Source organism: Alligator mississippiensis, chromosome 3 (genome assembly GCF_030867095.1).
Source record: "Alligator mississippiensis isolate rAllMis1 chromosome 3, rAllMis1, whole genome shotgun sequence".
NCBI classification, from domain to species: Eukaryota; Metazoa; Chordata; order Crocodylia; family Alligatoridae; genus Alligator; species Alligator mississippiensis.
The window spans coordinates 278,634,509-278,651,720 of NC_081826.1; the positions used below are offsets into that span (position 1 = coordinate 278,634,509).

General features: G+C 39.6%; 1 protein-coding gene across 4 annotated transcripts in view; it reads right to left on the reverse strand.

The window, feature by feature from the left end:
- NIPBL (NIPBL cohesin loading factor) overlaps window positions 1-17,108 on the reverse strand; it is a 218,838-nt gene extending 201,730 nt beyond the window's left edge. For all 4 annotated transcript variants that reach the window (XM_019495976.2, XM_019495977.2, XM_014593996.3 and 1 more), the window contains exon 1: window positions 17,020-17,108. The gene's annotated coding sequence lies outside the window, so the exon portion shown is untranslated. The remainder of the gene's footprint in view (window positions 1-17,019) is intronic.
- Window positions 17,109-17,212: the final 104 nt, after the last annotated feature.

Sequence of the window (17,212 nt, forward strand, 5' to 3'; positions counted from 1 at the left end):
TCAACCAAATCAACTCCTTCATGCTCACCTTACTTTGGGATATTTTTACCTGTAACCAGGCTATACTGAAATCCTGTCAAAGGGAATTTTTTTTTCCAGAACATAAGAAAACAAACCAGACAACACTAAACTTCATATGCATGTGTACCTTGTAGTGCAAGACTGTCCAACTGACAGCCCATGGGCTGCATAAGGTTACTCTGCGGCCCCTAGACTCCCACTCTCCACATTACTCTGGCTACAACTACTTTTCTTTAAGCTCCCTCTCCCTTCCCTAGCTTCCATTTCCTCCCCTATCCCAAGTGGTGGGCTGATGCAACATAGGCTGAAGTGCAGTGGGATATCCAAAGGTGAGGCTAGGTAATCCATGCACATGGTGCAGCAGCAGGCCAGCAAGGTAAACAGTATGGGGCTCAGGGGGCCTGTGGCTCACAGTGGTACAGCCTATAGGGTATGTAGCCACTTTGCAACAGGGCTATTCAGCTTCTATGGGTCAGAGAGCAACCTACAAATATGTTAGTTGTGCATATTCTATTGGATTACTTGAAACTCAAACACTCTAAATTAGAGATGTTAGAAGCAATGGGTAAACCCAACTCATCTATTCAGAATCTCACCTATCCCATTTACTCAGGCTGTGATGAATATTTACAAGTTTCTGTCCTGTACTATATTCAAGTATGGAATTCTACATTTAAAATGATACTCCCATGACAACCAAGAAGATAAAGTTCACTTTTTCTGCCACCCCTACTAGAAGAATACAGTTAACTGCAGATAACTTACAAGCCTCAAAAAGAAGACAAGATTGTTACATTTTGTCACTGGTTATGTCTTTCTGATATATACTAGATTTAAAAAGAATTCCACTGGATGAATATACTGTTCTTCAAATCTGGGATTAGTGGTATTAAGATTTTTAATATGCTACTGTTTTACTGCAGATTTGGGGCACTAAGGTTTTTTGTATGACAGAGGAAACAAAGTGTCACCAGATCACATCATGCTAGTGTCAGAGAACCTTAATTAAAAGAACCTTAATTAAAAGTAACACTGGTTTAACATCTTAGTGAATACGTCTACACGTTTATTAATGTGCTTTTTCTACTGTGCATTTAGCACCTCTAATGTGAGGTTCTAACTAAATGCGCATTAGGCTACCCTAATGCACAGTAGCAAAAGCGTATACACTTTAAGTGACACAATGCACAGTAGCCCAATTTTAGTGTGCAGTAGTGTATTAGCATGGTTTTTGCCATGATGCTCTCATGCGCAGTAAAATAGGCTACTGTGCATTAAAGTGCACATGTAGACAGGCCCATTATGTTTTAAATTTATACTGGGAATATCCTAGAGGACCCAATATATTAAAGTTTGGATAGTTTGCATTGTACATAGTGTGCAATATATGAAATGCAGTGGATTTCTTGATCTAGGAGTCCTCATTTGTATTACGAAGAAAGTATGACTGGAAAGCAATGGTCTGATTTTGAGCAGATACTTAGAGCTAAATTCTCCAAGAAAGAATGAATTTATTGTTGCAGCTTTTCTATTGTTAGTATATCAGCATATTGTTAATTGCACTTAAACCAGTCATTATTTGGAATGTTAAAATATTGGTCATAAGTTAATCAGTGAAACATTTCGAAATAATTAAGGAACTCCAAGAATAAAATAAGCATATAGTACCTTTCACACACTTGTGAATAGATTATTTGGTTGCTACCACAACTTTAACTGTAAACTGCTGAAGTTATTTACTGTATTTGTAAACTTAAAAACAAATTACGCTTCATTCTGTAAGTGCAGCTATCAAATCAAACTTATAGTCTAAAATGCAGCCAGAGGAATAAAGTCTTAGAATGAGATAGGCAGTGCCAACTTAGATTGAGTAGCCAGGGCACCTCAGACACTGGGAGACAGAGAAGCAAATCTTCCCTGAAGGCCAAAGACCTCCCTCTATGACAGCTACTTTAGTTCCATGGAATCAGGCTGGGATAACCTGCAGAGATTCCTCACAGCCCTGCCCTATCCAATCCCTAGACCAGGGGCAGGCAATTATTTTGGGCGGAGGGCCGCTTACCGAGTTCTGTCAAGCTGTCAAGGGCCACGTGGGTAGCCCCACCACATGAAAGATGCCCCACTCCCTGGTCGACATCTTGTGACCAGAAGTCCCACCACCTAACCCCTGACCTTTGCCACCAGAAGTCCCTCCTCTTGCCCCCAGAAGTATTCCTTTCAGCAAGGGGTTTTGCCATCTCAGAACCAGAAAAATACCAAATATTCTAAAAAGTGATCATCTACAACATTCATTAATTTAATTTCAAAAAATGTTTTTGTCCCTATTTACAAGCATTTGTGTAGTGTATGCAGAGGTGACTGCACACTAGCTTAAAACAAAGTCTTATTCTTGTATATTGTGGGGGGCTGTGGGTGTGTGGGTATATGGTGTGGGTGGGCATGGGGGGAGGGTGGCTGGGGTTTGTATGTGGCAGTGTGAGGGGAGGTGTAGGTGCATGTGTATGGAGGGGTATGTGTGTGTGTGGGACTCACCCTATGAACACACACACACTCTCTGCCCCTGTGCCTACCGACATGTGCACGCACACACATACACACCCCTACCAGCACAGTCCCATGCTCCATGGTCTGGGGATGCAGCCGGGAGCCAAAGCCAGGTGGTGCTGGAGCAGGACGGGGGCAGGAAAGCAGAGAACTGGCTGGGTGTGGCCGGGGCTGGGCTGCTCAAGCCTACAAGCCTGCTGAGGGCTCCTTGTGGGTCCTACTGCCCCTGTCTCCAGCCAGCTTTAACAGGGAGCCAGGGCAAATAAATATTAATTTACTACATTTTTTAGGGGCTCTGTGGACCAGATAGAATGGCCTGGTGGGCTGGATTCAGTCCACGGGCCATATTTTGCCAGACCCTGCCCTAGACACTCTCCCCATCTTCCATGTGCTGCTATGCAGGTTAGTTATCACTTTGTATTAGCATCTCACGTATGCCCACTCCTTATCACTTTAGATCCTGCAATCATAGAAGCCAAGACCAGTTTGGGCTCTTAATTATGCTCAGACATTAGGTAACAAGCTTTTTATTAGAAGAGTTAGGCAGCACCACTAACCAGGGACATGTACTTCAGAAGTATTAAGTATAATAATCACCACAAAAATAAAACCAGCAGTATGCAGCATTTATACATTGCACTTATTTGGATGAAAAATAAAATCATCCAGAAAATGGACCCAGAGACTGAAAAGTGCATTTTTAATAAGTTTCAGTCTACGTAAATGAAATACTATGCCATATGCATAACAATTTTTTTTAAATATATGCACTTTTAAGAAAAAAATAGTATACATCAAGACCCAAGAGTTACTTTTGAGCTTTCAAAAAGGTTTAACTATGCAAGTGTGTGAAAGTATCTTAAATTTAGTTTATAGTCCTGAAAATGAAAAATTACCAAAGATGCCAAGCTTCAGGCCAAAGTAAACTTTTACAAACAAGCAGAGATTTATAATTGAAGGGCTCAGAATTACAACCTCACAAGTGGTATAATGGTATTTATCAGTATGGTTCTTTCCAAATAATAATTCATCCTGTTTCAATGATTTCATTTTAAATTTGCTTCCATGAATGCAAAACTTTCCTATAGCTTGAAACTTTAAATTAGTGATTCTCAACCAGGGTGCCACAGCTCTGCGGGGTGCCGGGAAATCCTTTCAAGGCTGCCACAGGGTGCCACTCAATGTTAGTACAATGTTAGGTTCACAACATCATTTACAATATAAATCCAGACATTTCAAATAGAAATCCATAGTTGTTGCCTTTGAGTTTTTGCAACAGAAAAACTGCTCTATTATTTTTCTGTGGTAAAACAAAAAGTGATAAATAAGAGCTAGCATTTTCTGAGGGGTGCCTCAAGTCTATCCAGGAATGGCTAAATTTTACAAAGTTTGAAACCCACTGTTTTAAACAGAGCAAGTATGTATTCTTTATAAAAAGATGGATGGTCCCTCTCAATGTTGCAACATAACCAGATTCTGATAAATACAGAATTCAATATTTAAAGTAATCTGAAGACGTAAGTATTCCATATAAAAAATTACTAATTTGCAGTTATATGTGGGACAGTCTCCTCTTTGCATTTAAAAGGTGTCTAAAAATTAAAACTACTTAGCTCAGCTTGCATCTGCCTCTTCCTCTCACACACTACCTGGACCATCACAGCTGTAACAATACTGCAACCCTACTTTGAATTTGAAACTCAAAAGTTTACTAAAAAAAATGTCTTGTATGCATAAGGGTTTACAAGTTATCCAGTTAGAAGATAAAGGAAAGTTGTGGGGTAACTGACTACAATCATGTACTGAAGAGTAAAAAAATTAAAAAATGGATATGGTATGCAAAGCCCTGTTTTCCCCACTATTTCACATATATAAGGAAAAGCGAGCTACCCATAGCACAAATTGGTCAAAATGTTTTTGCATTCTTCTTTGAGATGAAAGCCAAATACAACCATCTCTTTTTTATCATGAGGGCCTAATGTTATATCACAAAAGTCACAGGGTGATCTGGGGCAGATTCTCAGCAATTCAGGAAACAAAAGCCATGTGTTTGCTCTATACTGGAATTCCTCTAGTATGGAGAACTAGCAAGGTAGAGTACTGTACTAATATACTTGGCTGCTGCTGCACTCCCAGAAGACACTAGAACAGAGAACATGTTGGATGCTGAAAGAAACAACAGCCAAGGTATGAAGCACTGCAACTGTCTTCATTTGACACAGTGCTGTGAAGACCATATCCGCCTGAGCTAGATCAGGACAGAGCAGTTCTCACACTACTTCAACCCAATTTTGAGGGTTGAACTAGATGATATCTAGAGGCCCCTTCTAGCCCTACTTTTTTCTGTCTCGTATCATGACTGGCACAAAGAATGAGGAAATATAAAATAATTGCTGGGCTCTTAGCTTCCCCTCTTTTTGCCCTTTCCTGAACCGTGTTGGTTGATCATGTGAGGGGCAGTAACCCTTTGCTAGGTTCAGGCAGAGCCAAATAATACCCTACCTGCTCTCTAGCTATGAAATTAAAAACTTACTCTTCCAACTTCATCTCCACAATGCAATAGATAACCAGTAGTGGGATTACTGAGTGGTTACAACAAAGAATGAAGAGGCTCACACCGGAGCTGTTCTCCTAGCACTGCAGTTGAAACAGCATCCCTCACCTTGTTCCCACAGATTCAAACTCTTCATGTTAAAAAATAATCACAGAGCATGACTCAAGGACCAAATCTTTATGCAAAATACATTTTCCCCCCCAACTTGAAATCAGTTGCCAGCAAAGGCTACAAATTAGAGCCTAAGGGCTACAAGTAGCCTTGTCAGACCACTGGATGGACATCACTGCCTATATGCTTTGGCACATACTGAAATATTTAGGTCTTGCCACATCAATCTGTGCTAATAAACAAATTAATGCTACACAGGCTCTCACCATCTGAGTTTCCTATATTAAATTTACATGCATTTTTCAAGGTTTTCATTTTTAAAAATATTGGCTCCCCTGATCCCTGATTACTCTTAACATTTCTTCATATCACACCTCCTCCCTTAAATCTTCTGTACAGGACTATTTTTATGCCTCTGTAAGTTGGCGTGGCATCATGTTAAGTAAGTAGTTATGACTTCTGCACAAGATTTTAAGGCAGGTTTTGCAGTATGGGTCTTCCCTTTTCAGTGCCCATGTAATAAGAGTACAAAGCTCACATGTATGTATGTACACACACACACAGGCAAATTTAAAATCACTTAAAATTATAAGAAGCTACTGAGAGTGTTAAATTAATACCATAAAGCATTAAAGAAAGAAAATAGCGGTACAACTTGAAGATGAAGTTCTCACACATGGTTAAAATTTTGAAAGTTAATAGATTAATCAGCATTCAAGGTTATTTTAAAGGTATTACAGCCACTGGGAAGTTATCTTTATATTTTATCAGCTTACAGTTGCTCAAGGAAAGACATGATTTCAGCAAGAAAAAAAAAATCCCCTAATAAGTGATAAAATGTTTAACAATAATTATAACAAAAACCAAGTAAAAAACATACTCCATTCTATATAATATTGTTGTATAAACAGCACAGAAGTTAAAATGGCATTGGAGTTATAGCATGGGTCTAGTCTGTAATGTGATTACATAAAAACTTTCTTAATAAATCTTTTCCACTGTGTTTTCATATTTGTAACTGCTGAATATTTTACCATATTTCAATCCTGTGGGATTTGCAGGGTCACATGCCTAAAACTATTCTGAGAATTCTATACCATTCTACTAAACTAGTCTGTTTATTTTTATGTTCCTATCAGCTCCACCTGTACACACCCACTTACACCAATGTATTTACATGAGTATCACTGAAAGCTCTGTTTGACAACAATGAATTCACATGGGTTAAACTGTGGGCCTAATTTGGCCTGCAGACTCTTTATTAATCATGATGATGCACATGATGGAAAGAATCCAGCTTGGCCATCAGAGCCTAAGCTCAGTTTGCAGGGTTGGAAGTTGGAATACATGATTTCTATTTGTAAACTGAACATGTTTAATCTGCAAATCACCGATACAAACACAGAGCCCCACAGATGCTATTTTACAGGGTTACTTTTCAGAGCTTTTTTTTTTTTAAACCACCACTCCAATAGCAAGATAGGAATTGCATTCTTCATTTTGTTAAACTACATTCTGAACAACAGCAGCTTAAAAATATTGATATGATCAAATCCAAGAAAAAAATATTATTTGCAGGCATTGAAGTTTAATAAACTACAACTATGTTTATCCAACAGATCAGAATTCTTTCAACTTTGTTATACAAATAAGTACTTTAAGCAAATATATTTAAGTGTTTAAAGCTAGTGATTCCACATGCAAAATAAGCATATTTCAACATTTATTTTTAATTTAAATTTTAATGACTAAAGCATGAGTAGGCAACGTTTTCTGGCCAAGGGTCAGAATGACCCACAACCAGATCAGAGCCGAGAGGGAGGGTGCTAAGATCCATCCTCAGCTAGCACTTGTCCCCATGACAGCATGGTGAAAGCAGCTGAAGTTGAAGCCCCCTGCTGCCAAACGCTGCCAAAGCCCTACATATATAGGCTGGATCCAATAATTCCACAGGCCAGATCTAGCCTACAGGCTATAGGTTGCCAAGCTGCATATGCCCATGGGGGCAAAGTTTCTGGGAGGACAGAATAAGACACGCCCTCTCTCTAACACTTCCTTTCAGCTAGCTTTAGCAAACAGCAGAGCTCAGTAGTGAACTCTTGCAAATTCTGCTTTGAGGTGCCATGAATTGGGCTACGAGCCTAGATACCCAACTCAGAAATGTGGACTTCATTCTGTAAGCAAGGCACTACAACTCAGCATCACAATGCTTAAATCCTTCTTTGGATCTAATCCCATAATTTTGTGTGTTATGACAGTCAAGACTAAAACTAGGTTTATCTTATTGTATTATGGTAGCTTATTTAGGTGGCAGGGCTTAAAAATAAGTTATAGTCATATGCACAGGTATATGTAATACATACACATAGTTAATTATGTTTGAAGAAGTGACATTTAAACAAGCCACCAAAATACAGCAAAGTTAACAGAGACTTTACTTCAACACATACAACTAACACTGTCAATAAATCAAATCACAGCTATTTTATATTATGCCCAAAAAATCTGTGAAAAGATTAAGGTGTCAAAAGTCAAGTGCTCAAAAGCCTATATAGCCTTAATTCAATGCCACATGCCTATGCATTTTAACAGTTTCCAAATACATGATCACATACCACTTTTCTTACTGAACTCTTTTTCTTATTCAGGGAGTGGGGTGGACCTGCTTTAAGGATCCACCAAGACTGCATAGTAAAGGATGCTGTTGTCTGTTGGACTCATTTCACGTTGTAGCAAAAGTTGAAAAATGTTAAGTGAATGAGGCAGAAAGTAGCAGAGAGAGAAGATGGCCTCATGGTTTCAACAGTTAAATGTTGCCCTAGTAATTCCAACAATTTGATGATGGTACAGGAATAGTAAGAGTAAGAGATTTCGTATTCCACTCCAGGATCTGGAGAGCGCTGTGCTCTAAGGCAAAGCCTTCTACTCCATCTCCTTTAGTCTCTCTCCCCTATGCCCCCTGGGGATACGCCTCCCTCCCCTGTCCCCAGGCCCCGACTTTTCTCCAGACTCATTCAAATTCAACAGTCTGTTTTCTCAATTTCTCACCCAGTGTCTTCCAGTTTCCCTCTTCTACCACCTTTACCCAATCAAAAATGGACCCAGTCACCCATTTCCCTCTCCAGCCCTCACTCACTCACTCCAATTCCAATTGCCAGGCTCAGGTCTTTCACAGAGACTCTTTGTTCCAATCTCCTCCCCTACCACTGATCCAGCTTTTGTTCCCTCTACAGTCGAGTCAGGCAGCAGATTTTGCCTTGACCTAGCAGAGGTGCTTTGAGACCCAGTGAGAGGTATCTCCTTGCTTCCCATTCAGGTGCATAGTGTCAGATCCAGACATAACCAACACTACAAGTACAAGAAAGAAAGTCTTGCTCAGTCTGCAAAGAATTTTCAATTTGAGCTGCTAAAACCAAAGTTGGAACATGTGAGCACTGACTTTTTCAAAGCATGACCAAATTTGGTCAGATTTTCATAGGGATGTGCCTTCTATGGCACCTGACACAAACCCTTACTCCAAATAATGGGGGTGCTAATGCTACTTAAAGAAAAATAGCCTCTTCACGAGAACAAAATAATATATTCCCTAGACTCATTTAATAAAAAAAGAAAATCAACTATTAAAGCTTTTCAAGAGAGCTTTAAGACAGACATCCAGTGCAGAAATTGTGGTCCAAATGATTAGAGTTTGGCAAATTAATAAGCAACTAAAAACAGTGCTTTTAATGGGATGCGTTCAAGAAATCTCAGTAGGTGGTGCTCACGGCCCTGCATATAATTACGGACAGAAGCAGTAGCAACATTTATTACAAATTTGGCCAAAACTTCAGTTAAAACCCATTTTCAATTGCTAACAACTTTGCCAAACTTTTATCATTATTATAACTTTCCATGCCTTCAAGCTAAACTGTTTTGGAAATGTTTTTTTCCTAAAATGGATCAACTGTTACTGAGAATAAGTTTAGAGAAAAATACATTATTTTGCCAATATTAAAAAAAAAAAAAGCTTTGCCATCATCTGAGAAGCTGTATCAATTCCAAGCTTTGGAACAAGAATTTGACATTGTGGAGGAAGGGAGGGAAAGGGTCATCCCTGAGTCAGACAGGTACAGCAAAAAGCCTTCCAAGCTGCTTAAGTTATAAGTTTCTGGAAATTGAAATCTTCATATGCTCACTGAAGTTGTGTCAGAGTCGGGCAGCAGGATTCTCCCAACATCCTCCAGCTTACTTCCCCTGGCTTTCAAGGCTACTGTAGCACCTAACAAGAGCAAGTTTGACTGTAGCATTATCTTAATGCTTTCTTTGTAGGCATCCACGGAGACAGATTCTTTTTGTTCCTCTTCTATCTGTCTTGACTAAAAAAACAAGATAGGGGTAAAGATGTTTGTAACCACTAAGGGACAATCCCTTCCAGAACTTGGACTAGAATCTTGAATTTCTGATACAGCATTCCACTGCTGCCAAACAAACTGCACATTTTTGCCACTAGGTTTCATAACAATCTCACTCCCTCCAGTCAACATTGGTAAGTGCCTATTACTGATACCAGCTATTCCATTAGCATGAGTAACAGAGGTCTGTGCCGTGAATCTAAAGGATCGAACCCTACCAGTAACAGATGGTAGTCAAGCTCCTTTCACAAAATGGCATTTTTTTCTTTACTTTTTTTTAAAAGGCTTAATAAACAGCGTATTAACACCACTACTATAAAATAAGGTTAAAGTTACAAAGCACTGATACATTAAAATGCCGGCATTAAGGTCAACTACGCCATCCTAATTCAGCCCTGTTATGAATTATGCCATGGTTTTGAATTTCAGTGCATTTTCCCCTACATGATCCCTACCTCATTCAGTGTATACAATATGACAAATGATGTTCTAGAAGTCAATCAGAACCATTTAGTGAATGAGGTTCCTGCCTGTAGGGTCTTAGCTTGAAGGAAGTTGAGGAAGTGGAAAAGTGTGTAAAATTCTACTTTGTCAAAACCAAAGTCTTTTATGGGAAAAATGCCAATCTTGGCAACATTTTCATCAGAAAAGGCTCCTTAGCTTCAGAAAGGAATATCTAGTTTTAAACATAGAGCTCTTCTCCCTTTTGCACTGAGCAGCTAATAGCCCAGTGACTAAGGCATACATCTAGGATGACAACACAGATATTTGAACATGGGTCTCCTACACTCCAAGTAGTGATGCAGCCACCAAACTATATCTACTCTAGATCACAATCCTAGGCTCCCCCTGCACAGGCAAGCTGAAACCAGGGTGGCAGCAAGTTGAAACCAGGGTGGCAGGCTGACAATCAGCTGATTGTCAGTCCCAGCCTGGAAAGCTCTGGGTCCAGGTCTGGACCAGTTTAAAGTTCCAGATAGGGAAGCTCTTTGTTTCCCCCACTGGAAGCCTCTGATTCCCCACATCCAGCAGCCTGTCCACAAATTATGAGCGTTGGGTTTAAAGTTCCCAGAGGAGAAGGCCTTCAGCTCCCTGCTGCCAACCTTAGTCTGGGGCTATCAATCAGCTGATCGGTGCTCCCAGGGTCAAGGCCACATAGTGGATGGCTGTAGTCCCAACCCGGCTGTAGTCCTGAACCCAGGCCGACAATCAGCTGATAATCAACCCTGGCCACGTATTAAGTTTAATGTGCCATACAACCAGCCATAACAATGTTCTACATTATACATGGAACACTTCTACCGCTTGTGTATTATTTTATGGCAGTGTAAATAGGGTGTACATGTAGCACCCTTTCCATTTATGCTGCAATTAACGTGTTAATCATGGTATAAATATAACATGTAGGAGGGGGGCTAAGAGACACAGAAAGAGGCACGCCAGCACAGACAATAGTTGACAGTTCATTCATGTAGGATACAATTTCAAGTTCCTACTCCAAATCAGGACAGCAGTAATTTGAATCCAGTTCCAAAACATCTCCAATGCACTAACCTATTAGCTTTTGTGGAGTAGGAGTCTGTCTGTTTGTCTGTCTCTGGTTGCTGATAATAAACGTCAAAAAAATATTGCACCAAAATGAAACATTTTTTTTTTTTAATCTCTAAAGTTTTACAGGAAAAGAAAACCATTTCTCACTCACTTCTGTTAATAAAGTTGGGAACTTCAGAACTTAAAGGTAGTGCTGTGCCACCTTGGAGAACTAGATTCTATGCCTTCCTCTATCAGAGTTTTGTGATACTGGACATATATAATTTAAACCAAATTTTCAGGTGTTCCCATTAATTACATGATATTCACTCTCGTGATACCTTGAGCCTCACTTGTAAAAATTCTCACAATTGCCACTCATAACTGCAAGTGAAATCAAAGGGAACTGTGCTTTAAACATATTAAGTGACATAAAAATAGATGACACTGAAAAATCAGGCACCTGTCATCTCAAATGGGATATCCAAGATGAACAGAAACCTTTTTATTATTTTGTATTTCTGTGCTTCCAGACTCCAACTATCAAGTGGAAGTGATAAGTTATAACCTCATAGGGGCATTGTGAGGCTGAATTCTTTACTGTTTGTGAAACATTGAGCTACTTCAGTAATAAGCATTATAGAAAAGCCCATGAGAAAACAATCCTGTATTCAGTGCAGGATTTGGATAGCATAATTAAAAACAAATGAGTATAAGAAAAGCAAAGGGTTACAAACTGAATAAGATATAGATAAAAATATATTTTTTTACTACGTTGCTATATGTATTGCTAGCTAATAAGACACTGTCCATTCAACCTGTGCACTGAGCAAGACAAGGATGCTGTGGGAAAAATATATATAATAAGGTATAAAGACATGATGCACATACAAGAGGGCTGGATTAAGGTCCCCTTGAGCAACCTTAATTCTCTTTCCTATTTCTTTGAGTGTTGTTTTAATTTGGTTTGTGTGGGCTGTGTATGTGTGCATGCAAACAATTTTCACGTAAGAACTTACCAATATTACATGCAATTATTCTGAAAACCTATGACTGACTGACTGGCCCTCTTTCAGAAAACTCTCTGGAATCTACAGAGGAATAAGCCCTAAAAAACAACACATACAGCTGATTTACCTCATATATTGATAGAAATATAATGAAATACTTCCAGATCTATTTTTAAGGCTCTGTACTCAAATCTCACATTTAGCATGAAAGATATACTAATTCAAGCATTTTTCTTTTCTGAAGAGATTGGCCTCAATTAAAATTGTCCTGTTCATGTTAAATCAATGTGCAATATCAACAAGATACATAATTTTATATGTACGTTTAAGCTAAAATCTTCTCTCCTGCTGCTGGGATTTTCCTTAGCTAAGTGTGGGAGCAAGGTGAGAGGGACTGTAGATTCTGCATAGTTCCCACACAAGCTTCTCAAACCCTGCTCCCCTCCCCCAGCTCTGACCCCCTTGTACAGCAAAAGGGCACCAGTTCTAACACAATAGGACCCTCTACAAGCATTTGGAGAGTGCAGTTAGACTTTGCCTCTTCAAGACTGTGCTGTCTTTAACTCTAAAGGAAATAAAGAGAGACAAATTTAACTAAATAGAGCACTAAGTCTTCAGAGTACAGGCCTTTAATAATTACCTCTTAAAAGGGTTTCTTGATGATTAAAAGGGTCATCTTTTATGCAGGGTGTTTTCACAGAGAACCCATATCAATAATACCCTTGTAGATGTCTCTACAAGTTGAACTTTCATGTTTGTTTGATCGTCCAAACTAGGAGCTAACCTGAATAGTAAGTTTTCTAATAAAGAAAAGGGAAGCACAAGATTCAAACCAAACAGTATCAGATTCAAACTGCCAATTCTTTCAGCCACTAGATGCTACAATGTTTTTCTGTGGTTTCACATTCTGTGAAACAAAATAGCTATTCTAATATTGGTTAATCTTTCCCACTTCTCCCACCCCCTCTTCCCACACACTTAAATCTGAAGTCATCATACCAGAGTCTTGCATTGCTTAACTGAAAATTTAAGTCAATTACTACTAACCAAATGCAAACATACATGTGCACAAAGATCATGTACCCAGCAGATGCATTCCCTAGAATAAGATGACTTAACTGAACTTTTAGATTTAACACTTTTCTTCTCTGCTTTTACAAACTGAAAATGTAAAAAATTAATTCCTCTTTCTGAAGTAGTATTAATTTCCCACTGATTTTTGTTTGTTTCTGGTATAGCCTGGAATAGAAATTCAATGTCATCACTTTGGTATTACAAAATACGTGCAAGTGTCTAACTTAATAGCTTTCTGCGTCTTAAGCTGCACCAAGAGCTTTCTCATTTCAATCTGTGGCTCAGACTACTTCCTGAAGACCCAATCAGGATCAAGACTGCATTGTCCCAATCATCATACATATACAGAAAACATGACCAAAGAAATTAACATCTAATGCCTTGATCCTGCAATTAGATCCTTATAGGCATTATGCCCAACAGAGTCCTAATGAGGTCACTGGGACAACACATGGGTGCAAGGGTCAGTATGCATGTAAACCAACTGCAGGATTGGGACCAAAAACTGAATATCCTGCTAGACTTTTGTTTCTGTAATTGTGTTTTACTTTCACAGTTACATAAACCATACTGAAGTTTAAAAAAATCTGAAAGGTAAGCAAACAATAATTCATGGTAGTGTTATACCTTTGACTTGAGCTCCAGGTAATTAAAACCACAAAAACAACACTACCAAAGGCAGTTTCAGAATATATACCACTCCTTCAAAACTCCTTGCCATTTCTCTTCTGGAAATCACACTTGATATAAGACCACAAAAATGAGAAAAGGAAAAAACCTGACCAAACATGGGAAATAAACTACAATACACAGTGCATTATCAAATGCACAAAACAAACAGACAATCTTAAAAAAATATTTTTCTCTCTCTTTCATTTCAGGCAGAGTAACCTTAGAAGCCTTACAAATAATACAAATTTAAACCAAAAAACACCAGAAAAACAAAACAACAAACCATTTGAGTGGGGGTTTGTGGGGCTTTTTTGCAATTTCTTAGTTGGTCTAATAAAAGGTATCATCTCTGAACAAAGAGTTCTGGAGTTTTGCATTTCTTTTTATTTAACGGGTATTCTGTTAAGTTATAACTTAAGTTCTGTTAAGTTATACTTTATTTAAATACCTGCATTTATCTTCTTTTTAAAGACATTTTCTTTTTGGTCATACATATATGTCACTTAGATATTTTCTTGGACATGTATGCAATCTCCTACCATCAAGCAGGTATGAAATTTAAATACTTCTGGTTTTCCCCTACTTTTTGTTTTGTTTCATACCAAACATGCAATAACAAGAAAAAGGAAAAAAAATCTTACTCTACACACTTTACTGAGAAGTGGGGTTTTTTTTATATTTTCAGACATTTAAAGGCATTTTTCTGAGCCTAAGAAACTTATCACTAAGTAGCCAATGATGAACCAGATAATTCATATTTAATCTACAACATTGCATGTCTTAAAGAAAAAATAAATCCAAAACACAAATACACAGCTAAAATTAAAGATGTCTATAAGTGTCTCTTATTTTACATACATAAGATAAAAATATCTAGAAATGCATGTTTTTTTATTTTTTTTAAAGGCTGCTGAACATATTATGAGAGAGACTTGACAGGAACTACATAACTACAACACCTCAATTCCAGCTCATCTTACATACTTAAAGCAAACATCCTTAAAATTTAAAGTGCACAAATCAAGATGATTTAACAGCAACTAAGTTTTTGCACATACTAGAGACCTGTTTTAAGCAAACAAGGAAAGAAACACTACAACTAATGTCGCTTCCTGATGATGAAAACTACCCAAGTGCTACTACTATTTCTACACAGTCCTTTCTTTCCTGTAAACTACTGCTACACTCGGCCTCCACACATGCTATGGCCCAAAAGAAAACAGCGATTCAGTTACACACACAGAGAAGGACAATTAGAGACACTCGTGGCTCCCTCTGCAATTCATAAAGTTTAAAAATAAAAGCTGCTTTTTCAGAGTGTAAATGGTTCCTCTCCACGCATGTAGGCCTGAGGCCCTGTTGCAAACAGTGTCTAACAGGACCAGGCAGCACAAAGACAGGAATGGGAGATTAGTGGGAGGGAGGGAGGCCGGGGCTGGGGCTCAGCAGGATCTTCAGGCTTTTTAAAATTCAAACTGCTCCCTGACCAATACAAATCACGGACACGCTACTGACTACTACACGGATTTACAGCATTAAAAACACGCCTTCTACGTGACAGCTATATTAACTTCACCCTTTTAAACATGTATTGGGACGCTTAGAGGCAAGATAGTACATCCTTTATAAGTAAGACCCTAAGCACAAAACACCAAAAAGTTACTTTTATAGACACATTAGCAACATACTGTTAACAGAGATCTCCCTGAACAACTAAAAAAAAAAAATCTCACTACAAAATAGTGGGGCAGGAGATTATGCTAGGTTGCTACACTTTAGCCACTTATAAATTTCCTTTCAATATTAAATATGAAACTTTGTATTACAACAGCAGGATTAGGCTAAATTCCCCTCTAGCTGTACAGCTGAACTGGAAATATGTATTTTTTAATCAGTTAACAGTGTTTTCTTTAAATTTATTAAGATTTTCAACACTATTCTTAACTCCAGCACACAGAAATCCAAGGTTTACTTTACTCTTAAGTTTGCTACCATTTATTTATTAAAAAGGGATACTTAATCACCAGCCATTTACAGACACATTTGACCTGTTAAGATGACACCTAATTACATATTCAAATATCAGGGACACAAACAGCCAATAACAACCCCAGGTCCTCAAAGTGGTCTGTCCTGACAAGAAAAGATTGCACTTTTTAACATTCTTTACTTTTCAGCAATTTTAATGCATCTTGATCCTTAAAATACTCTGGGCCCATCTTTACCTTGATCCCTGAAATGTCACAGTTTTACACTTTGTAAAGACCCCTTTCCCTTTTCTTCAGTTTATTAGAAAGCATACCCCTGGATTTCTTCTATATTAATATTTACGTAATGTACTGAGCATGTAAACGTGGAGATTATGTTAGTAACCAACCTCAAACATTTGTCTGTGTGTATTTCCTGGGGTCTGCAGGTGCTCGCCTTGTGTCAATCATTCCACAAGAGCTAGTTTTAGGCTATAAATAAACTTGGACATTGCCACGCTAATCAATTGGTAGGGAATTCAGAAATTTGTTCTTTAAAGAATACAAATCTAGTCGCATTAACTTCTTCAGGTTCACCCTGGAGTTTGTGCCAGGAGAAGATCCCGGGGACGATAATGGCTATATTTGTTTCTGGGTATTTACATTGTCTCTCTTCCCGGCTCCTCACACCGCTCTCCCACTTCGCGGAGGACTGTCTGCGCTGGGACCGTCCCCCGGCCCTAGAGAAGTTGTAAATATGGCAAAGGATCAGGGCACGTTTGCTGCTAATTGCATTGTTTCCTCCTCCTGCCGCTGCTGCTCCCCGGGTTGAGGCCTGTCACGGAGAAGCCGCTTCGCCTCTCTAATCCCCGAGCTGGAGTGAAGGCGCTGGCCGGCGGGCCTGCGCCCTCCACCGGGCCTGCGCCTCCCGGCAGCCCGGGACGAGCCGATCTCCGCCGCCCACCCCGGGGCAGCAGGAGCGGGGGGAGGCGAAATAAACCCCTCCGCTCGCCACTTACTCGCCGCTTCCCGGAGAAGAGCGAATCCCCCCGGCTCCCGGCAGCGCCGGGCCGCCAGGGCTGGGAGGCCCGGGCCGCTGCTGGAGAGCGCAGGGAGGGGAAGGGGAGACAAGGAGGGGGGATTACCTGAGCAAATCGGCGTCTGAATCCAACGAGAATCCGAGAGCGGGGGAGAGAAATCCGCCCCCCTCCCTCCTCAGAGGAGCCGCCGCCGCTGCTGGGCCGCCGCCGCCGCCGCGGAGCAGGAGGAGGAGGGGAGATAATATAACAACAATAATCCGGGCCGGGAGGGGGGCTGGCTCCTCTTCCGTCTCCTCCT